The sequence below is a fragment of the Diceros bicornis genome, chromosome 25 (genome assembly GCF_020826845.1).
Source record: "Diceros bicornis minor isolate mBicDic1 chromosome 25, mDicBic1.mat.cur, whole genome shotgun sequence".
Lineage (NCBI taxonomy): Eukaryota > Metazoa > Chordata > Mammalia > Perissodactyla > Rhinocerotidae > Diceros > Diceros bicornis.
Genome location: NC_080764.1, coordinates 44,096,226 through 44,105,371, shown reverse-complemented (window position 1 = coordinate 44,105,371; position 9,146 = coordinate 44,096,226). Strand labels below are relative to the sequence as shown.

Below are 9,146 nucleotides of genomic sequence, written 5' to 3'. Positions count from 1 at the left end.
AATATATTACATAGTTATTTAAATAAATGAGATAGAATTTATGTACTTGTACAAACCCTAACCCTAATGCCATAAAAATGTAAGTTACGAGATACAAAGACTAAAGGTCGAAGTATCAATTTCCATTTGATAGAAATTCCAGAAAGAGAAAAATAAATTAAAAAATGGAGAGGAAAGAACTGAAGATGTAGCAGTCAGGAATTTTTCGTAACTAAAGAAAGATATGTGCCCTTGGTTGAGAAGCCTCATAGAGTACAGAGTAGGGCAGAAAAGATAAAACAATATGTATTTATACAGGGTACGGAAATATTTCAAAACATTGAACACAAAGAGAAATCCTCAGCATTTCTAGAGTGAAAATAGTAAGCTTAAATTTGAATCATTGACCTGAGGTTTCCAGATAGCAATATTTGATGTAAAAAGATAAAAGACTAGCATAGCATATAGTGGATAAAGTATGAATTCTTTTGTGAACCGTGTTGAAACAATTGGTTCACTATATGGAAAACAGTGAAATTATGACCCCACGTCACAGAAATAAGCTCCATGGATTGAAGGCCTATTGTGAAAAGAAAAGAACAGAATTAGTAGCAAGTGTATTCTAATAGCTTTTCTCTCTCTATAGAGAATGATTTTTAAAGAAGACCAAAAGGCATTAATGATATAAAGGCAAATCATGCATAGTGTTACATCAAAAGCAAAGATTTCCTCAAACAAGTTCTCCTCAGATGAAGTTAGCAGTAAGAAGGTATTTGCAACATCCAAAACCAACAAAAAATTAAGATTTGGAATATACAAGAAATCTTATTAATTATCAAGAAATAAGGAAACTAAAAAGAATTGGGAAAAGATACGAATAAGCAATTTATAGATGCAAACATCATAAATATATGAAGAGAAAACCAACCTCAGTAGTAATAACAGAAGTACAAATACAAATAACAATGACATACACTGCATGGTCATCATATCCGCAAAAATTCAGGTAATATTGGTGCAGATGCAGGGAACAAAAAAACCCTGATGCACTACTGTTGGACATAATCGGTGGGATGCATTTTGGAAATAATTGGTTAGTTAAATAAGGGTGTGTACATATCCTACGACAACAACAAAATTCCAGGGAAAGCCTCGCTCAGGTGCACAAATAGGCATGGATTAAAATGTTCATCGAAGTAGAATTTACAAATATTGGAAGCATTCTAGATATCAGTCAATAGAAGACTAGATCACTTAGGTGGGAACTAAGAAAGGATAATTCCAATATATTTATCAAAAAAAATTCCAGTTCTATATGGGTTAAGTGAAAAAAGTAAGAGATATAATGCAACACGTAGTTACATATGAATCTGATATTTATATGACATACAATTCATATGTACATATATAAGTATATATGCACTATATGAGACAATACTGTATATGTTACACTGACACATATAAGTAAAGAAATTATGGAAGGTATGGATTGGCAGGACATAAGCACAAAAGATAAGGAGAGCATAAGGGAATGGGATCATGCTGGGAGATGAAGGGCATGAAAACGTAAAATGAAAATTTGCCATACATTGACTGATAACGTACTGAGGAATGTACCTCAGTTTAGTCAGGTGCACTGGAGATCCTCCTTCTCAAACCATGGCACTGCGTGTGGGCAAGGCCATAGGGAGACACACACTCACACATGCCACACTGTCAGATGGTACTTTTCAGGACGGGAACTCCAATCCGTATTTTCTGGAATGTGTAATAAGCTAGTCAATTCCCAAGCCTACAGGAATGTATAGGAGCAGTTTTTACCACTCTTGACTAGCAAGGCCACTTTAACCACCTCAGTCTAAGCCTTTATCTAGTTTGTAAGATATGTCTCTCTTATTCACTCAACAGATGTTCACCAAACTCCAGTTACATACCGTACTCTCTTAGAACTTACCCCCATCCTTTACTGATTCCACTGCTCTGATTGCTCCATTATTTTATTCTTCAAAATTTTAATCTACCTCTAAATCTGAAAATCTCCAAAATTCAACCATTATATTTTGCCTAAAGTACTCTTTAGATTAATCCTCTATTCTCATAGCTTCTCCATATTGTCAATCTCCAAATCCAAATCTGTTTTTTCATCTGGATATTTATGCTTTCACATCATTTTACTACCTCAAACTCAACATAAATCAGTTGATCTCATTATCATGTTCCCAAAAACATTTCCCATTGCCAATTTCAGCTGTGGATGCATTGTTGTCTGAATTGACCACTTCAGCTAAAAAAAAAAATTATTCATATATTTGTTTTGCTCTTCTCTTTTCTTTATCAATCACATCAATTCCCATAAATTCGCATCTATATTAGTTTCCTATTGCTGTTGTTACTACAAACTTAGTGGCTTAAATAACAACATAAATTTATTATCTTACAGTTCTGGAGAACAGAAATCTGAAATGGGTCTCACTGGGCTAAAATCAAGGTGTCAGTGAGGCTGCAGTTCTTACTGAGGGTTCTGGGGAAGACTTCATTTCTTTGCCTTTTTCATCTTCTAGAGACTGCCCACATTCCTTGGCTCATGGTCCCCTTCCATCTTCAAAGCCTGCAGTGACTGTTCGAGTCTTTTTTGTGCTGCCATTTCTCTGGTTCTCTGTTTTCTGTCTCCTTCTTCCTCGATGACCTTTGTGAGTACACTGAGCCGACCTGGATAATCCAGAATAATTTCCCAGATTAGCTGATTAGCAACCTTCATTCCATCCTCAACCTTAATTCCCTCTTTTGTTTTTATAGATTTTATTTATTTTTTTCCCCCCAAAGCCCCAGTAGATAGTTGTATGTCATAGCTGCACATCCTTCTAGTTGCTGTATGTGGGACGCAGCCCCAGCATGGCTGGAGAAGCGGTGCGTCGGTGTGCGCCTGGGATCCGAACCCGGGCTGCCAGCAGCGGAGCATGCGCACCCAACCGCTAAACCACGGGGCAGCCCTTTAATTCCCTCTTGCCAGGTAACATTCACAGGTTCTGGGGATTAGGATTTGGACATTTTTCTGCAGCTATTATTCTACCTACCACAATATCCAATCCAAATCACTTCAAGTATCACCATTTTTTTTTTTTTTTGCTTTTTTCCTTATTTCATAATTTAGGACCAATCCTCTGCAAAATCCTTTTCCTCCCTAGCACTTCTGGGGTCCTCACCAGGTATCTTGCATGTACTCAAACCGAGTCATGTCTCTTAACATGCCTCCTGTGCCTGCCTCCTGTGCTGTTACGCCTCCTCTCTTCCTCAGCCTTTTTCACTAAATACAAGCATGTCCTCTGGTGAGTGTCGTAACCTCTGAGGATCGCTGTTCTCTGTCTTGCTGACCATTTCTGCTGATGCCACAGCAGTGGCTCTCAAATTCCAGAATCATCAAATCTCTGAATTAGAGGAGAATGCTTCTTTCCACTTTTTCTTTTTTCCACTAAAGGATGACAAAGCAGAGTTGTTTGTTCCCATCTTGGAGACTTTTAAGTAAAACTTAATCTTTACTTTAACATACAGGTCCATAGAGGAGACAAATCAAACTGGCAAAAATGACGTGTACTCAGCATCACTATTCCCCAAGAATGACAAATGCCTGGTTTTGGTTCTTGTATCTATGGATTGAGTCTATCGATTCCCTCTTCCCTTAGGTTGAGTTTTCATCCAGAAGTCTCCTCAGTTGGACTGGTAGACTCTGGTAGACCTAATCACCATCACATATACCAGAGCTATCTGAATCCCATGGTGGATACAGCTTGACTTAAGTGCACTTAACTGCAATCACAGCCTCTCATACCTATTCCTTCTTTACTTTTCTGTAATCACAAAACTTGCCCTGCAGGGGAGGTCACTTAATATTTGGATAATTGCAATAGCCAGCGCTACCACCCCATTGTCCAACTAATCCAACATGACAGCATTGATTAAGATTCCTCAGTCAGTGCTACTCTTCTATTTGAGAATGTATAGTATTTTTCTGTGACCTTTCAGATAAAGTCCTAACAATCAATCTGTCATTCAAATATCTTCCTCATATTTATAATACGACTTCCATTGCTCTCTGTTTTTAGCTATTGCTTTTCTTCCTCCTAGTTCTTATGTCACAAATACTCTTCATTTTCAAACTCTCTAAGTCACATCATCTTGAACAATCCACCACAAATTCCCACCTCCTCTCAAAACAGTTGTGAAATTTTCTAGGACAGTTTTAGTTGTCTTTTTAAAATTTCAGTAAATCATTTGATGCTTAAGTGATTTAATAAGTTCAGATTTTGTTTAATAGAAGTCAGCTGATGCTTTATTGTACCTAGATGAGAACAGTATCTGTTAAAAGTAAAATTAAGCGCTTCATCCCAGGGTTATCATTACCCCCTCAGGATAGCAAACCACCAGTAATGGCCTCAGGTATTACTCTGTCCTTTCTTGCTAGACTTAAACTCAATAATTCCAGGTTAAGCCTCATCCTGATATCCGCAAAAACCCAATTTGGCAACTGTATTATCTCCTGCTTGTACCTAGTACCTTTAGCAAGTCTCCTTTCCTAAGGCCACTGTCTCCCTTTTTAGAAACAGTTCTCTTTGTCAATTGCTCCAAACTCCCAATCTTTTTCATCTGGCTTGCCTTCAGTTCCTTCTGGAAAAGACTGCAGCTCTTTCAGGCTAGATCAAAAATGTAATTCTTTAAATTGCAGAATTTTTCATGAAAACTTTGTGTTATTTCACCAGTCATAGCCATACCAGGTCAAATTACCACCATATGATCATTAATAAATCATGAAATTAGTTTATCTGAAGATAATGTGATCACTTTCACTGACAGGGAAAACAGGGACTATAATTCAATATCCAATAACATTTGAAGAAGGAAGTATTTCTTCACAAAGCTTTCTAGGTGAAAAGTGCTATATAATTTCAAAATAACGGAATCATTTTGGCAACAGAGGAAAAGAGCTTCAAGGGTTCTGAAGTAGGTCTTTGATGCATTTTTAGAAATCTCTCACAAGGAAGAAGCAGCCTGTATAGTGTGGGAAATAACCAATGTTGTGTAATTGTTGATAAAAGTAAGTGTTTCCAACAAAAAAACCCCAGAATTAAAGACACTGTGCATGGAAGACGAAAACATTTGATATTTGGGGCCTTAAAAGTTAGGTTCTCTGAGGAACTCAATGCTATTTAGCAGTTTGCATGTATTTACTGTCATAAAGAGGTTGAAGAGACAAGCATCATAGAGAAAAAATAAATAGAGGAAAAAGTAAAACCCTGTTTTGGGGTCTTCATTGGTTGTCTGCAGGAAAGAGTTACTGAACTAAAGTGAGTCATCTTGTCACCATTTGAATTAATTATAAGATACATGGAGGGTTATGATTGAGGGACTCAAATTAATGATTCCTCACATCTTCTAACACCGTGAAAAAGCCCTAGATTTATCAGAACTCTTGATACTTGCCGAAAATCTCCTCACATATAGTCCTTACCGCCTCCCCGGGACAGGAAGGGTACAGTACTTTCTGCACAAAAATGATGTGTGCAAAATTTAGAATAGAAAATACCTGAGGGAAATCACCAGGGAACAATCTTCATTCCTGTTTTTCTTAATCACTGAAAAATTTAAACATCCCACACTTTCTCCTCTCTTCTTCTCTGGGGCCCCGACACCACTACTGCTTTCAGACTTCTTTTCCTGATCTTTCTGTTGAACACCCTAAACCTCTACCATATCCTTTGCCATGCAAGATTCTTTTCTGTGGAAAATGAACTGCCCTGTGCTCTTAACCTTTCTTTCAAGACCTCTTCACCTCCCCTTACCTCCTAGATAATTTTAAAAAGTTTTTCCACACATTTGAGAGTGGAAAGACAGTCTTCCATAGGAGCCAGAGGACTAGCCCAAAGCAACCTTTCATAAGTGTAAATTTTCTTTGACATTTGCTGTTTTATCATTAACATATACATAAATTTTGCATCCTACTTCAAAATGTTAATCTAAGATGTATGAAATTGTTTACCAAGCATGGAAATTGATGATCCAGGAAGATAGGCTTTGATGAATTATGACTTGCAGCATCTGAAAAGCCTCTCTACGGAAGCTATTCTTTTCCCCATATGCACAAGAAAGTGTGGATGTTGAGAGGTAGTCGAGGTGACATTCCCCTCATCCCTAACCTGCTTCCTGAGCTTTACTCCTCCGTCTGCCTATAAAAGTCCATCCTCATTTAAAGCTATTTATCTCATATCATCCTTGTTAAGCTCACTTTATTCAGTGTCGACTTTCAGACCTGGCTCACAGTCTCCTTCTTTTATACTTTTGCCACAATTCTAGAAGATTTCAGTGTTCATGTAGACAGATGATCACATCCTAATTTCAAATTCCCTATACGTCTTTCACCTTACCTTTTCCTCCTCTGCACTACAGCTCTCCTCCAAGAGACATACCTTTAACAGGTCACCCAGAAACCTCAAAGTTCCATATTCCATTCTTTGTAAACAAATTCTTGTTTTTTCGCCTCTCTCATGCTATCCTTCCTACCAGATCTGCATGATATTGACAAACCCTCCAGTCCCTGGATTCCCCATTTTCTTTGAGTTTATCAGTTCCACCCCAGGCTACCTTCCTTCCTTACTGAGCTTGGACTCTGCAAGGTTGTTCGTCTGAAGTTCAACATCACCGGCATTTGCAAAACCCAAACCCTTGAGGAGTAACAGTTAACATTTTTGTTTCTACATTTTGGAAGTTGAGAATACTGGATAAAAAGCGCCTAATTCTTTGATTTTGCACTACTATAAAGTCATGGTTTCCAACTTTGGCTAGGACCTCCGCATCGACCTCAGTACTCTTCCTTGTCCTTGATTTTGTTCCCTCCAATATTCCCCTCAAAACCCATTCAGAACCCGCACCACTCTCCCCAAAACTCCTCTCCACTCAGACTCTACTCTCGTATTCTCAGCAGATTTCAAAGTCTCCTACTTCACACTTCATCAAGAAAGCAAAGGCTCTCTCCTTCAACTTCCTACATCCTTACCCACAAAATCTATTATCCATATGAACAAGTAGCTCAAGATTATTTTTATTCAAAGAGAAAAACAAAGTACCTATATTTAAATTATTTTCAATCATTTGAGAGGCCCTAACCAATTTGGTAGCTTAGAATATGAAAATAGACCAGCTCTGGTCTGAATAATTGTAGACAACAGGTGTTCCAGTCTATGTATTCCTGCCTAGATGGGGGCTGGACAAAAACCTACCTACTCCCCATTTGTTGTTTCTAAACCATAGACCTACTTTAAATTCTGACACAGTACAATGAAATTTATAAAGTGGAAAGTACAGAGACTGTGCCACTTTCAAGTTGAAAAAGGCAGTGCATTTGTGTGTGTGTGTGTGTGCGTGTGTGTGAGGAAGATCAGCCCTGAGCTAACATCCATGCTAATCCTCCTCTTTTTGCTGAGGAAGACCGGCTCTGAGCTAACATCTATTGCCAATCCTCCTCCTTTTTTCCCCCAAAGCCCCAGTAGATAGTTGTATGTCATAGTTGCACATCTTTCTAGTTGCTGTATGTGGGACGCGGCCTCAGCATGGCCGGAGAAGTGGTGCATGGGTGTGCACCCAGGATCCGAACCCCAGCCGCCAGTAGTGGAGCGCGGCCACTTAACTGCTAAGCCTCGGGACCAGCCCCAAGGCAGCACATTTTTTATCACTGTGATGGAAAGAGAGCTGCTGCGACTTCATTCTCTAAAACTCACATTTTCAGAGTCCTCACTTTCATAGAGACAGCTCTCTGCTGGTGGTGTTGACACTCAGGAACACCATAGTTACTGTCTTGGACGGTCTGAGCTCTGCACCTAGAAACAATCCAAATTAACTTCTTGCAACATTCAAGAGAAAATATTCAGCTATCATTCAGAAACTATGTCCCTCCAGTAAAAGAACTCAGTGTCATTAATCTTTGAATGCTTTATTACAAGCAGAAGAATTTGCAATAATTTAATGAATAATTTAATGAATGTTTCTACTTCCAGACTGAGGAGGCACAAAGCTAATACGGATGGCTTTGCTTTTGAAAAGACTGGTAGCAAATTGCAAGCTTTCAGCTGAGCTTCCAGTTTATCCAGGCTCAATATTTCTTTCCTTTTGAAATATGAAGCAGTGTAATAGTCTTACATGAGTGGAAAAAAGTTTAAGACAAGAGTATGTTCCATTTCGTAGTTCTGAACTTTTTCCAAAATTATTTTTTTCCCTTCGTTTTCTGTGAGAAGCAGTGCATTTACATGGACTAAGCTGGATTACTTCATGAGTGGATGAAACACTGCATTCTTCTTCAACTATTCTGGCAGCCAGCAGAAACAACAGACTCCAATGCAAGACAAATTTTAGGTTTCACCTTTATAAAAGCCAAGGATCTGTCCAAAATATTGGCAGCCAGGATAAAAATTTATGTGCAAGATCCAAAAAAAGTTGGTTAAATCCTTTAGATCTTGACATTTCTCTGTCTTCAACACAAAATGTTACTGTTCTCAAGGGTGGCCTTCATCAAGCTTGGCCCTTTTCTCTTGTGGTTGGAATTTCTGTTCCTATTGCAGGTAGAGTTTCAGCGGCTCAGATAGCTGGACCTATGCCCCCAGATCCTGCTCTAGGTGGGAGATGTAGCGCTGACCTAGAGAGGGCTGAGCACAGAGGAACACAGTGGACTCTTTCCTGGGTCAGCAGTGCCCCCAAAAGGCCACTGCCACTGCCGTCTCCTCCTCAGCCTTACAGCCCCAGCTTCTTGCCACTGCCCAGGCCCCCTCCCACTGGCAGCACCTCCTCCTGCAGACTGCTGGTCTCCCAACAGCTCCTGGGCCATGCCATGTCACGACAGACACTGAAATGAACCTCTTTTTTGTGTGTGTGTGTGAGGAGGACTAGCCCTGAGCTAACATCTGACGCCAATCCTCCCCTTTTTTCCTGAGGAAGATTGGCCCTGGGCTAACATCAGTGGCCATCTTCCTCTACTTTATATGGGACGCTGCCACAGCATGGCTTAACAAGTGGTGCATTTGTGTGCGCCCGGGATCCGAACCTGCGAACCCCGGGCTGCTGCGTGCACTTAACTGCTTGCGCCACCGGGCTGGCCTCTGAAACAAACCTCTTCTTGTTCATCATAT

General features: G+C 39.5%; 1 pseudogene; it reads right to left on the bottom strand.

The window, feature by feature from the left end:
* Window positions 1-4,570: 4,570 nt before the first annotated feature.
* On the bottom strand, window positions 4,571-8,845 carry LOC131421903 (cyclin-G2-like; annotated as a pseudogene).
* Window positions 8,846-9,146: the final 301 nt, after the last annotated feature.